Source organism: Belonocnema kinseyi, chromosome 4, assembly GCF_010883055.1.
Source record: "Belonocnema kinseyi isolate 2016_QV_RU_SX_M_011 chromosome 4, B_treatae_v1, whole genome shotgun sequence".
NCBI classification, from domain to species: Eukaryota; Metazoa; Arthropoda; class Insecta; order Hymenoptera; family Cynipidae; genus Belonocnema; species Belonocnema kinseyi.
The window spans coordinates 125,808,871-125,824,156 of NC_046660.1; positions in this window are offsets into that span (position 1 = coordinate 125,808,871).

Here is a 15,286-nt window from a genome sequence, read left to right on the forward strand (position 1 = left end):
AGTGAAACCCCATCTGGTCACAATTTGTGGCTAGCCTCTAAAAATGCTCCAGATAGTCGAGTTAACACTATTTTGCGATGATTAATGTAGTTAAATCACCTTAACATCATGTTTTTGGTGTTGCTAAAACCCAATTCAATTTTAGTTAAATCCTATCTGGATTCTATTCATCCTAACCTCGGAAAATACTTCAAATTGTCGAATTAACACTATTTTGCGATGATTTATGTAGTGAAGTTACCTTATCATTATGACTTCGTGGTCTCTGAATCCGAATCCAATGTAAGTTAAACCTTCTCTAGTCACTATTCGTCGCTAACCTCAAAAAATGCTGCAGTACTCAAATGATCTTAGCATTATTTTTTCGAGGTCGCTGAAACCGAATTTAAAGGAACATTTAAGAAATTTAAAGTACATTAAAATTCAAATTAAAAATCCTATTTACCGCCCAACCATCAAAATGATGCAAACTCATGTTAAAAAAAATCCAACGACTAAATTTGGACCACTACAAACAAAAACAAAAAAATCCCATTGTAATCTGAAAAAATAAAAAAATATAATTTGCGCAAAGAATAAAAAATAAAAAAGAGGAAAGAAGAATGAGAAGATAACCAAACACATCCCGTTTCTTCCTTTTTTCTTTCTTGTGCCTTTTTTATTTTTATTGTCATCAAATTACAATAAAATAACATTGAAATTAATGATAAAAAATAAATCAAATTGCATTACCAACGTTGCGGTACTCGTACAGTACCATTATCAAGGCCAGAAAAATGTAATAGGTAGAAATTGACAGCAGCCAAGAACAGGTGCTCTCCCTTTGATATCTGAATTCATTTTAAATGGTATACGGAAATCGTATGAATAAAACATTTTTTTAATAAAAGTTCAATAGTTTTAGAAACTTGACCAAAAAATGGAAGAACCAAAATATTAAACAAACTACATTCCTTTAACTCTTTCTGATTATGTGCAACCAAATTATTACTCTGTTTTTTTTTTTTTTTTTTTTATTTGTTGAACTCTAATTGCAATATGTATAGAAACAGAATATTCCTAACAATATTAAAATTTCTTGTGTGAAATGAAAAATGGTATATACCTGGAGCTCTTTCGAATAAGGTTTTAATTACTGCAATTCTGTTTTGAAAAGGAGGACCAGAGAAGACTTTTAAAATTATACCTGAATATGCACTTTTTGTATAAAATTTTTAATAATATTACCATCCCAACCCTTAACTACTTCTATGTCCACAAAGCTGATTCTATTATCCTTTTCTATTTCATGAGTAAATTGAAGTTTTGGATGAAAACTGATAAAATCTTTTTGACATAATAGAGTACGAGTTTTTATATTATCCCATCTATTAAAAATGGCCTGTTTAACTAATTCAAGGGCTCGGAAACATTGCAATAACATCCAAAGAAATCATTACGTGGTCATCCAGAACCGATTTTTGAATACCTTGTTGAAAGTCCCAGCTATTTTTGACATCATATTCAGAAGTTGTGATAGGGTCCTTAAGAATCAAACTAAAATTCTGCTCTAAAAATTGTGTGGGTGTATTAATAGTTGAAATAACTATTTTTATAGAATAGCCATCTTTTGTAATTTTTCTCAAACCATAACATCTGGTAAGAACTGTGTTTTCAGTGTTAATATCAGTCCATCTTATATCCTTTCCCAGAAGTCCTTTTTTTCTCCAATTTTCAAGCATCGTAAAAGTGTCACTTTTCAATTTTCTTAGCGGATTTCGGAAATCCTGTTTCGGAAATCCTGCTGATCCAAAATAGGAACTTTGTGTATATTTGATTTAACATGTTTTACTATTTCCATCATTTTTTGCCTTACTTTTTATCACACGGTTACTGAAACCTTGAGCTAATCTGAAAATATATGTAACTGAATCAGGAATTTGAATATCTGAACAGAATTGCAATTTGATTCTCAAGGACCCTATCACAACTTCCAAATATAATTTAAAAAATAGCTGGAAATTTTAAAAAAGGATTCTTCAAAAAACGATTCCGGATGGCCATGTAATGATTTCTTTTGATTTTATTGCAATGCTTCCTTGTATAGATCTTGAATTTGTTAAACAAGAAACTTGAAATAGATATGATAATATAAAAACTCGTAGCAGAAATAATCATGGAAGATTTAAAGGTTTTTGTTTTTGGGGAATTATATTTTGTTTTAGCTTTTTATTTTCGGTTTGTCGATGATAGCTTATTATGTGTTCCTCTAGCAAAGTTGCAGATGAACATTGATACTTTTAACAGCTTTCATCCAAAACTTCAATTTACTCATGAAATAGAACAGGATAATAGAATCAGTTTTTTGGACATAGAAGTAGTTAAGGGTTAGGATGGCAGTATAATTACCAATTAGTACAAAAATAGTACATATTCAGTTACAATTTTAAATGTCTTTTCTGCTCATTCTTTTTAAAACAGAATTGCAGTAATCAAAACCTTAGTTGCCACAGCTCCAGGTATGTCCCATTTTTCATTTCACACAAGAAATTCGAATATAGTTAGGAATATCGTTTTTCTGAATCATTAACCACAAAAGATAATTGAAAAAAAAATTGCAATTAGAGTTCAACAAATCAAAAACAAACGGAGTAATAATTTGCTTTCAAATAATCAGAGAGAGTTAAAGGAATACAGTTCGTTAAATACTTTTATTCTTCCATTTCTGGTCCAGTTTCTAAAACTATTAAACTTTTGTTCAATAAATTAAAACTATTTTCCGTATACCATTTAAAATGGATGCAGTGATAACATTTTTGCAAAGATCCTCAAGATAATTTTGAAAAAAGTGGTGTCTAGAAGATCACTTGCAGGATTTGTAAGATGAATTATGTGGGACAGACTGGCAGACGTCTGAATACTAGGATAGACGAACACAAAAGAGATGGTCGTTTAGGACGCTGTTATGAGAGTGTCCTTGCCAGGCATACAAACGAATTTGTTGATGTTGCCAATGAGTTTGACTGGGATAATGTTCACATTTTGCTTAGAGAAAGTAATGAGAGAACGAGAGAATTCATCGAAATGCTTTATATGAAAAAACAAAAAAGTTATCTATTAATTTAAAGACTGATTTGGATAAGTTAAACAAAAGTTGTGCTAATATGATTAATTACATTTAACGAGGCTGTTTCATGAATTTTGTTTTTCTTTTACTTTCTCTATTTCTGATGGCATTGTGACAGATATTTAACTTGTGTTTACAACAGATTAGCCTACTGACCCTCATTCGATTCTCACGTATCAAAGAGAGGGCACTTATTCTTGGGTGCTGTCAATTTCAACCTATTAAATTTTTCTTTCCTTGCTAAGGGTACTGTACGAGTACTGAAACTTTTGTAATGCAATTTTATTTATTTTTATTTTGAATGTTATTTTATTTTGATGTGATGATTATAAAAATAAAAAAGACGAAACAAAGAAAAAAAGAAGCAAGGCATCCCCTTCCTTCTTTTTTTCCTTGTTTCGTCTTTTTTATGATCTTCACTACTACATATTATTTGTTCGTCATTTCGGTAATACATTACGACTGGATGAATATTTGCTTGATTGTTATGTAATGAAATTATTGTGCGGCATAAAGGCGCATAGTAGGAAAAGTTTCCTGAAAAGTCGGTATGAATCAGTATTTCATGATGATTTAGTTTATTCTTCGGATCTGATATATAGTTTGTTTGATTTTTATCAAAAAAAATGATGCGAGATTAATGTTTGCAGCCGTATAGCAAATTCAGACAAAAAGTCATTCAATAAAACACTCTGCTTGTTAAGAGTACATCTATCAGTAGAATGCCACTATCTGCAGATAATGTCAGTTATACCTCTCCTTTCTGATGTGTCAATCATATAATCTGTAAAAAGCAGTACATGTTATCTGTAAGCGGTTTATCTGAATCACTAGTGTTCTTTTTTATAATAGCAGCATCAAACATACTTAGGAGAAAGTTGAGAACATTTATCAAGTCCAATTGGACGCGGTAGATACAATTTAAAAAATTCCATATGTAATCACTTATTATCAGATAATAAGAGCCTTTTTTGTACTTTTTCTTTCTCTCCGTTAAGTATTACAATAATAGTTTCATTTTTATGAAGCATCAGTTTGCTATAATCTTCGTAAAACTTTTCTACTTTTTTCACAGTGTCTTCTGGCAACGTCTTTCCAGGTTTTTAAGTTGGAAAGTTTCAGCGAATCAGTTTTATCCAACGAAGCCAATTTATTCTTTAATCCACTTAACAGTTTTTGCAGTTGATCTTCCCTGGATAGACCTTTTCTTTTGGTAAGTGATGGATCACAATCGCTATCAGAGTTCGGAGATTGTATCTCATTCTCACTATTATGGAACTGACTGGTTGCGAATTCCTTTCTACATTTGGAACAAATTCTTGCTAATGACAAGAAATTTGGGAATTATTGTGAACATTTTTGGAAAAAAAATCGTAAGTTTTTGCCAAGGTGTCCATCATAGCCACATGGATTGCAGAATTTATCAGGTTTCACAAACGTCGATACATTTTTATTTGCAGACTTTTCTGTTTTGGTGCATACGCGACAAACAAATGACGATTGCTGCGATTTTTCTCTGTTTTTGTATATACGTGAAAAACAAATGCCACAGCTCTACATAATTCGCATTACTGGTCTCCGGCAATTCCTCATTGGATGCAAGAGATTGACCATCAACATAACTGGAGTCTAACTGTTTGGTGTAGTGTCGTTAATGGATATTTAGTAGGTCTATATTTTTTTATTGCACTGTCGATAGAGTGAGTTATTTACCGTTACTTCGAGATAAACTTCCAATTTTACTTGAAATCTTCAACCTATTTACACGATCTAGAATGTGTCTACAACAGAATGGCGGGTCCCTACATTACGCTATTATTGTTAGAGGTATTCTAAATGAAATTTGTCGAGGTTTGTGGTCACCTGATTTTGATTTGAGGTCAGACAAGTCAGCGGCGCCACCAACAAATAACAAAATGTCATATAATGCATATTTTTGTGCTATTTTTTACCAAAAAAATTTTTTTTTGCTCCATTAGTTTTCGAGCAAACAGGGCGGCGCTAACTTGCCGGCAACTCAGCGGCGCCCTCTACAAAAATCATTAAGAATCAATAAATTACATAAAATGACTAAGTCAAATTTTTTTGCTATTTTATTGCTTTACAATGAGCTATGAATCGCTTTTTTAAAGTCAACTCTTATTTCAAAAAACTACCCCTTCTAATGGAAAAAGTAGTAGAATTTTTTTGCTTTTAAATGTGATTTTAAACACTTTTGTAAAATCAACCCCTGTTTTAAAATCTAGCCCCTGTAATGAAAAGAAAAGTACTGATGAAATGACTATGCTAGATTTTTTGCTACTTTCTTGCTTTCAGGTGTGATATTAAACACTTTCGTATAATCAACCCTTATTGTAAAAAGCAACCTCCAGTGCTACACGAACGTATTTAAAAAAATGAAAAAATCAAGATGAAAACCACTTGTAAAACATGAACACGAATTTTCTAAAGCATAACTAATGAGCAAAATTATTTTTCACCCCTAATCGTTATAATTAGGACTAAAGAAGTATCGAAACTCGACCAAGCTACCTCCTCGTGGTGAGTATCGGGTAATGCGAATGTGCACCCCTGTACACCACAAGAATGGCTGCGGTATCGAAGCCGAATGTCACTGTTATGGAACTGCAATGATGCAATGATGGATTCAACAGCGATGTTCAACTCGGAAAAAAATTTCAAACCCTTAGGATTCACTATTACAGCAAGAAAGATGATAAGATTCCACTTAATCTTAAAAAGAGATTTGTTGGGGCTCCACAAGTGAAGACCATTCAGAGCTAGATAAAAAATTAAACCTGTACAAATGTTTAGGTGATAGAAAGCCAATACTGACTATATCGCGGGTGGTTATAAAAAAACATGTAAAATAAAGCTATGAAGAAAAACCTTTTTCAAAGACGCTGTGAAAATTAAGTGTTCATCATGTGGTTCTAAAAAAATACATTGTTTTAAAGCACCGCGAATAAGAGAACATCTCAGCAAAAGGCGGCGAAAAATATATATATATATTTTGGTAAATTCCGAGCAGAAACCTTATTCCTATAAGGCGTGAAAAAAGACCGCATTTGTTTAAACCTTTTAAATAAACTGTTTCATTCCAAGAAAAAAACTATAATAATCATTTTTCCGGAAAAAAGTATTATGGGTGGACTATGCAAGGAACTATAAATAAATATCAAGATAAAATCGTGTTTTTTACGCTGTCGGCCGCTTATTTTCTGGGTTTAAGTGTTGTTTATGCATGTATGTTTAATATAGAGCACGTAGATCTATAGATATTCATATAAAACATAGTTCATAATAGGAAAAAGGATAAAAGAACTGGACGTATAGCGCTGGGCGAGATAGGCTGGGTGGAAATAATAAAAACTCACTGTAATTTTCTAAATTTGTTTCTATGTATTTAATCTCTCCCTTTTACGGGTTTGAGGGCCTCCGCTCCCTGTACATATATTTACAATTCCATCTTTAGTCTAACTTAACTACTACTTATATTCTACTCTTTCGCATTTCGCAGGATAAACAATAGTAACAGTAGTGATATTAATTCCTAAAATCAGCCAGCTTCCAGGGCTTCCGTTTCCTCTTACCATAAAAAAATGCATTTTCCACGATGTTGAAAACAATTTTCATTTTCTACTGTCCCTTTTCACAACCACCCGTTTGGCTCTGCCCTACTCCCTTGCTTTCCCTTACTTCATCCAATTTCTTAATTCACATCACTCCCTGTTCACTACCATCCAAGATCCATCTTCCACACTCATCCACACGCAACTGTCTCTCTTCCTCTCCTGTACATCTCTCTAATACATGTGACCATGACTCCATTTCGTATCCACATACTCTACATAAATTCTCCTCTCCATTCATCTAATATCTGCATGCTCTCACTCGTCCCATTCTGAACCATGCAACCCTACTCCATTTTTCTTCCTTTTTTATTTTTTGCAGAAATTCTGGTTCCGTCAACCCTTTGACCATCATATACCATCTATTGTACCTCGAATCTATAATCTTTGTCCATCTCTTTTCTCCTTGTTTAACCAATAGCTTTAACTCTATGTCCTGCCACGCCATAACCCCTTCTCGAATATTACACACCCTTCTCATTTTTCTCCTTTCTTCCTCCCATTTTGAATTTTCCATATTACCTCTCACTTCATTGTTCCGAATTTCGCCGAAACATGCTTGTGCAATTTTACTTCCCTCTCCCCTTTTTAGCTTCTCTTCAAACCTCCATGCTCTCTTAATTTGTCTAGTAACCATATTTTCTCTTCCTAACTCTTCTTTTAACATATATCCTGGGCAACTCCAGCTAACCCCCATTACCAACCTCAGGAATCGCTCATGCATGCTTTCTAATTTTCTATGTGCCTTCCATCCCCAGATCTCCCCACCATAACACAACACCGTCCACACCAACGCATCAAACAATCAGACCCTGATTCTCCAATCGTTCTTGAACCTTCTCTTTCCTATACCCCATACTTGGCCCATTACTTTACTCGCACATTCAATTATTTTCCTCACCTGCAGCTCGTTTCCCCCTTCTGCCTCAAACCAAAAACCTAGGTAACAGAACTACTCCACAATTTCCACTTTTTGTCCTTTCATCTTCCAAACGTAATTTATTTTGCTCTTTCTATTTCTGAAACACATCAACTTTGTCTTATCTACGTTCAACGTCAGCTCTTTTGTTCTCACATACTCTTCGAAGATTCTCATCATTAGGTTCATCCCTTTCTCATCATCTGCTGATAGAACTACATCGTCCGCGTATGCTAGAGAGTATAGTTTGCTATTACCCAAAACCGTTCCTCCTTTCCCTTTCTTCTTTAGCTTCTCCTCTAAGTCTGCCAATAGGATACTAAATAGTAACGGACTCAAAGGGCACCCTTGCCTTAGACCTCGGTTTGTCCAGAAAACCTGCCCTTTTTTCTTTCCTATTTTCACCCTTATCCTGGTTTCAGTAAAAATTTCTTTTATCCTCCCCACTAACTTTTCCTCTACAGCCCTCTTTTTCATTGCCTGCCATAGTACTTTTCTATTCACTGATCTCTGTTCGTCTACCTCTCTCTGTCTATTCTCAATGCTCTCTAGCTTACCCCAAATCTTGTTATCGAGTTTTCCTTAAAATTATTCATGAACTTTACAATATTTACGAACTTTAAAATATTTATGAAGTTTGGCTCAGTTAAATAATAAATATGCAAATTATTATATTCACTATTTACTATTGTAATAATTGTTCATCATCCTGATAGAATCAAATTGTCGAAACGTCGGATGACATTGATGGAAAATGTATTTCAATTATTTGAGTCAATTAACGTAGATAAATGTTATTGTAAATTCTAAAACTATTGTGTAAAAAGCACGAAGAACTTTATAGACATAGAAACAGTGATTATTCCATAAGTTTCTTTTAAAGTCATGATACCTTGACGGAATCCACAAATGTTTCATCATTGTTGCGAAATGCTTTTTTTTTAATTCCAGTAGTTCAATCTTATGTTTGTACGCTTTTGGAAATATATAATGTTTTCTCATTTCGAAGTCATTTATACCATATTTGAGAATATTTAATGAAAGTTTTCTGAGAGCTACCGTGTTGTACCTTTTTTTCCGAAGCAAACGCGATCTAGTCGCGGAAGCGAGGAACTTCTTTCCATTATCCAAATTTAATGTTTTGAAGTAAAACCTAGACCTCTTGAGTGCCAAAGTGTTTATTTTTAAATTACATGGAAAAAATTACTTGCCCACAATAATTTGATTTCATTACCTTTTATCGTCGAAAATCGTTTAAAATATAGTATACAAATATAACTTAAAAGTACGTTAACTTGGAAAATATACATAATATCTATTTCAATAAAATTTTTTTATTTTCATTTAAGTAAAGAAATTAAGGCATTATAACGATAAATCATACTTGCCGCATATTATTACCTTTTATTAAAAAGGAACAATAGATCTCAAAACTTGTTTAGGATTTATTAAAAATTTTTGAAATTTTCTATTTGATAAGGAAATAAATGTGTCTTTACAAAGGAATAAAAAATACAGTACAAGTCCGAAAACTTTTCAAATTCGGGGCTAGAGGGGCGGATAATTCCAGGAATTGCGGTCTTATCGGGCGCCCTCTCTAGCAGCACGATACTAGGTGCACATTTGCGTAAATCATGGGCGCAATTCATGACTAGTCATTCGTCAAATAGCTTAAAACATTTCCAGGGCCAAGAAAATTCTATGTGCTAATGCCGAAATTTTTATTTTGCTTATAAAAATGTAAATTTTTATATTTTACCAAATATTATTAAATATTTATTATTTTAAGGAATACCTAAAGTCGTTCTGGCAAATGAAGCAAATTATAATTGGAAAAAATCTCAAATCTTAACATTTGGCCACAAGAATTGTTTATAAGAATGGTTTTTATAAACGTTTAAATTAGTTCAGTAATTGCGTTTTATTCCTATATCAATATGCAGCACTTTTAGCAAAAAGATTGGTTTTACCTATAATAAGATATTCCTATGTATTTTTTCCGCTGAAACCGAATATGCAACCCGTTTAACCCCCACACGTCAGGATTAACACATAACATCAAAACACTCAATAAAGGACTGAAATAAAAAAAAATATTTACCCTGTACCATTTTCACCCTTCTCTCCTATAACCTCATGGATTTATATTTCCCTTTCTTCGTAATAATAAAAGCCCCTAACCTCAAAATCCCGTAACCTTATTCAGAAGAAAAATCTTGTTTGAGAAAACAGAACAATTTCGTGAGTTTTTATTGTGCAATATACCTATATGGGTAAGTAAGTAGGTCTGTAACCTCGAAATCCGATAACACCATAACCTCAAAACAGCAAAAAATTCTACGTTCTGGTACGTACCCAAGTCATAGGTCAATTGAAATGCTCAAGGTCAGTTAGAGGTTATTTGAAATTAACAAAGTTTCCCAAGAGGTCAGTGTAATTCCTGAAGTAAATTTTAACGAGAAATTCATTGGTGAGCTCTGTATTGATCTTGGTTACACCATTTTGAATATTGTAAAATCATAAGGAAATTTTTCATGAAAAGTTCCAGGTGTTCTGTTGAGAGTGCTGTTCCTTCCCGAAGAGTTATACAGTCCTATACCGTTTTTCGATACCTAAGTCAATACCTAAGGCGATACGATAACTCCTATACCGTTTTTGCATACGAATCTTACGAATAGAAACTAAATTTACGTATTACGAATACATACTTACTATCGTTCGCTAAAAGAATATTATAACGCAAGCTAAACTTTCCCAACGAGAGGGAGTATCTGTATTAATGATGCGTGGTTCGGGAGATCGAGTTTGATCTTATGATCAAGTTCGTTTGTTTTCTAATCGCACTTTTCGTAATGGAGAAGGGTTAAATCCTGTTTGAAAATCAACAATTGAAAGAACTGTAAGGCGCTTTATGAATCATAAATCTATCAAGGATCTTCAGAGAACTGTGCGGCCAAAATCTGCAGGATTTGAGGCGATGCAGATGCCCAAGCATTTGTTGAAAACCCACACCTTAGTTTACGTCGAGCTTGTGATGAGCGTGACGTTGCTCCTGAGACAGTGCGAAATATTTTAAAAGGCATTAATTTCCATCCTTACAAAGTTCATCTGGTATAAGAGCTCAATGAAGACGATCCTAATCGTCGGGTTGAATATTGTGAAATTATGATGTACAGAATTGATAGAGATCCTCTTTTCTTCTACAATACAGTCTTTTCAGATGAATCTACTTTCATTTTAAAAGGATAAGTATCACAGGAAAAATTGTAGATATTGGTCCGACACTAATCCTGATTGGATGTTGGAGAGTGACACACAATGTCCAGAAAAGATTAATGTTTGGGCCGGTATTTTGAATGATACATTGATCGGCCCTTTCTTCATCGATGGCAATCTCAATGCCCGTGCATGTGAAGAGCTTCTCAGAAACCAAATTGTACCAAGAATAAGCGAGATTACGGGCGATCAATACAGAGCTCAGAAATGAATTTCTCGTTGAAATTTACTTCAGGAATTGCACTGACCTTTTGGAAAAATTTGTTAATTTTAAATAACCTCTAACTGACCTTGAACGTTACAATTGACCTATGTGTTGGGTACGTATTTGAAGGTAAAATTTTCCGCTCTATCGATTGCAGATGTAAAAAAGGGGGTTTCCATTAAAAAAAACAAAGTTGACCTTCAAAAAGCCATGAATATCAACTTGAAGGTCAAAATGAAGGTCACCATTGAACTCCTCGTTGAAATTTACTTCAAGAATAACCTTCACTTTTTCAAAACATATTTTAGCTGAGGAAATATTTAACCGTCCCGGGACTTTTTAGACACTCTGTATATTGCCAGCCTCTGCGTCCACGGCTAACACCTAATACTTATCTTATGACAGGGAATTATTCCCGTCTATTATTTAATTATAAAATCTAAATAACTAAAGCATTCATTGACGTCAAGATGAGAATCATCATCCAGAAGTCGACTTTCAGTCTCTGAGATAGAATTTAAATTTCAAATTTATCGTCGATATGTCAGATTTCTGACCCATTTATGACTTGATTGACGGTTATAAGGTCTTAAGATCCAAACGGTAATCACGCGCGGCAGTTTAATTACTTCACCACGAGGAGAGCGAGGCCGAGTCCCTCTCCGTCGGGACTTTGTTTGAAGACATTGTGAGCCGAACGTTATTTTGTAATAATAAATTTATATAAATGATATATTTCTGTAATCGTTATTTCTTGTCAATTTGATTTTGGGTCTTCCCAATGCGCCCTCCCTATGCACGTTTTGTCTTTCTCTATAAACAAAATTTTATTTTATTTTTTTTGCTAATTGAGAAATCAATTAGCCGGCGCTCAACAATTTATGTTATTTTTGAGCCATATTTATCTGAATTGAAATTTTGAGCTTTAGCAGCTATGAACCAAGCCGCTCAAAGTAAAAAGAGAGATTTTAGAAAAAAGGAAGTATTAATTTTTCTATTTTATCGTCAAAATCTAAATGAAAAATTTATGTCTGTCATTTGGTACCCACTTCGACTCTGCGAAGGTTAAGCGCTTTATTTTCCTTTCGTAGCCTCTAATTAAATCTGCTCACTGCTTTTAGATTATGCATGAAATTAATATTTTATTCATTCAGGATGTACGCTACGTACAATCAATCTCAAAAGTTGCCTATCTTTAAAATGATATATAAAATCAATAAAAAAATGCTATTATTAATTTCTGTAAATCTTAATGGAGGCTTCTAAGCACACTTCAGAAAAAGTAATTCAGGTTGAAATTGTTCATTTAACAGGAGTTATTTAAAGGTTTAGTTTTTCCTTTCTCTTTAGGGAAAAGTTACAATTTTGACTAAATTCTTATGATCAAGGCCTCATTTTATTCTTTAAAGGATTCTATTTAATTATATTTAGGTGGCGTTCATTAAAATTTAAACTATGATTTTTTATAACAATTATAACTTTATAACTTCTCAATTCATTTTTTGTATTAAAATCAACCCAAATAGAATTTTAGAGAATCCTTCGATTAATAAAATCAGACCTTGATCATCGGGATTAAATAAAAATGGTAACTTTTCCCTAAAGAGAAAAGAAAAACTAAACTAACATTTTGAAGTTAGGAAATTATATGTCAATTACCTAATTAATTTTACTTATTATAAGATACTTATCTGTCAATTCTACAAGAGCCGGGAACCTTAAACCTATTGACGGCTAAAATCGAGTAGCATATATCTTGCTCTTGTTATTCTACGATAGCAAAGAAATTTGAACTTCATAAATGCACGGTTTAAACGTAAAAGTTTTAAGTCAAATATAGACTTGAAAAATAAAAAATGATAAATACATGGTGTAAAGACACACCCAGATAAATCGACTTGAGTCACATTATTATTTGATTAAAATCTATATTAAACCTTGTTCGTTGAGTAAGACGAAATATTAAAAATTATGATTGTGAAATAAAATAAGCTTCGACGTTCAGGTCTCTTCCTGAGACTTTATTTAATTATTTGATTATCCTGAAATAAATGGAGCGTTTAAATAAAATAAAACTTTTGAGATTTTCGTCGATGTCAGGTCTCGTCCTGATTATTGGCGAAATAATTGAAATTAAAATTTGTCTGAAAATTAGTTTGTCTACTAAAAATATTTTTTAATTTAATCGAATAATATTCAGATTTTATTCTGAATCACAGATTCAGTACAACTCAACGTAGCTTTAGACCCCGCTCTGTCTATTTTCAAAGTGAATATAAAGATTTCACATTGATTCAAGAAATCTTTTTACTTGATTGAATTTCTCCAAAATAAATTCAGCGACTTGTGTGGGTCACATCCTAACTTTTCGATTAGACTGTTCAACAAAATGTAACCTATGTGCTGATGAAATAAGATATGTCATTTTCAGAGTATTTTTTTTGTGGTGAATTTGAATCTGTCCTCCATTTCTCTGTAGTACGTCAGGTTTTCGAGATTATTGGATCAAATTTTTTTTAAATTACAAATCAGGAGATAGAATTTTCTAAAAAAATGTTCCAATAAAAATCAATGTATGATGTCGATGCATTTTCTAATACCAAAACCAACTGCAAGCTTCTTTCTGTAATATATTTTACGGTCTTATTAACGTTCGAAAGATATAGTACATGGCAGAGAAGTTGTCTCCTCTACGGAGTGGCCAATTTGACGGCTCACGCTCTAGCGAAAATAGTTTCATTTATTGTAACGATGTATATGGACTAATTAAGGCCATTGGTAATAAATATCAACCAGAAAATGGGCGTTTATTCATGGATTGGAACAAATACAGTTTGACATCAGTTCTCTTGCACAAAGGAAACGAATATCCATCAATACCTGTTGTTAATGCCACCAATATGAAAGAATGCTATGATGTAAAGAAACTTTTACGTGACAAAATAGATTTGGCCAGGCCGAGAGATCTTAGAACCAGAAAAAATAAACGTTTTTCAAAAACGACTGGTTGATCGCCGAAAGATCTTTCTACCAGGATTACATATAAAGCTTGGGATCGTGAAAAGTTACATCATAGCGATCAATAGAAACGAAGAAGCAGTTCTTCTTTTTTTGAAAAGGAAATTCCCTGAGCTTAGCGACTCAAAAATAAAGGAGGGAGTTTTTGATGGACCACAAATCCGACAATTGATGCTAGATGGCCATTTTGAAAAGATCTTGACTAAACATGAGAGACAAACATGGTTGTCAGTGAAAGCTGTTATAGACAATTTCTTAGGAAACAGGAAATCCAGGAACTTCAAATACTTGATCGATACGATGTTAGAAAACTTCCAGGAAATGACGGTGAACATGCCACTTAAAATTTGCATGATGCACTCTCACTTGGCCTTCTTTTTAGAAAATATGGGATCAGTTAGTAAAGAACATAGAGAAAAATTACATCAAGATATCGCTACAATCGAGAAGAGGTATAAAGGTAAGTGGAGTCTGAACGCCTTAGCAGCCTACTGTTAGAATTTCATCACTAATTAACTAAATGCTCAACATTGTCGAGCATGTAAGGGGAAAAGTTTCTGATGACAAGAAGCAATTTATCATAATTTTCCAACAATAGCTAACAACATGAAGAATAGGTATTTTGAAGACGCAGTACATTGATTTGCTTCAAGTACGTAAGCCATCATATTGGCTACTCTATGAAAAGAGTCAGCTTCTCTGCCATGTATCTTCCGAACGGTGATGAACTTTCGTGTTTTGTATCAGTTTTTCTATATTATCTCTGCGACCGTTTGAGATATCACACAAACAAGCAGAGAAATGACGTGGTGCAGAGAAATGGAGGCCCGGTTCGGATTCAGCACAAAAAACTACTCTGAAAATGGCAAATCTTATTCCACGGGCACATAGGTCACATTTTGCTGACCAGTGTTAATTTTTGAGTCAATAATTAACAAGATTACACAGCCACACAAAAAAAAGTGCCGATCTGGTAACAAGACATACGTATTCCTATGGATTTTGGAACGCTAAATTCAAATTCAGTGTCAAAAATCACCCATCACGTCATGGTTGAGCCATAACCTGAAAAAATGACGAAAAATCATGCACTGAGGCAAATAAATTTCAAAATAATGCCAGTGATGCAA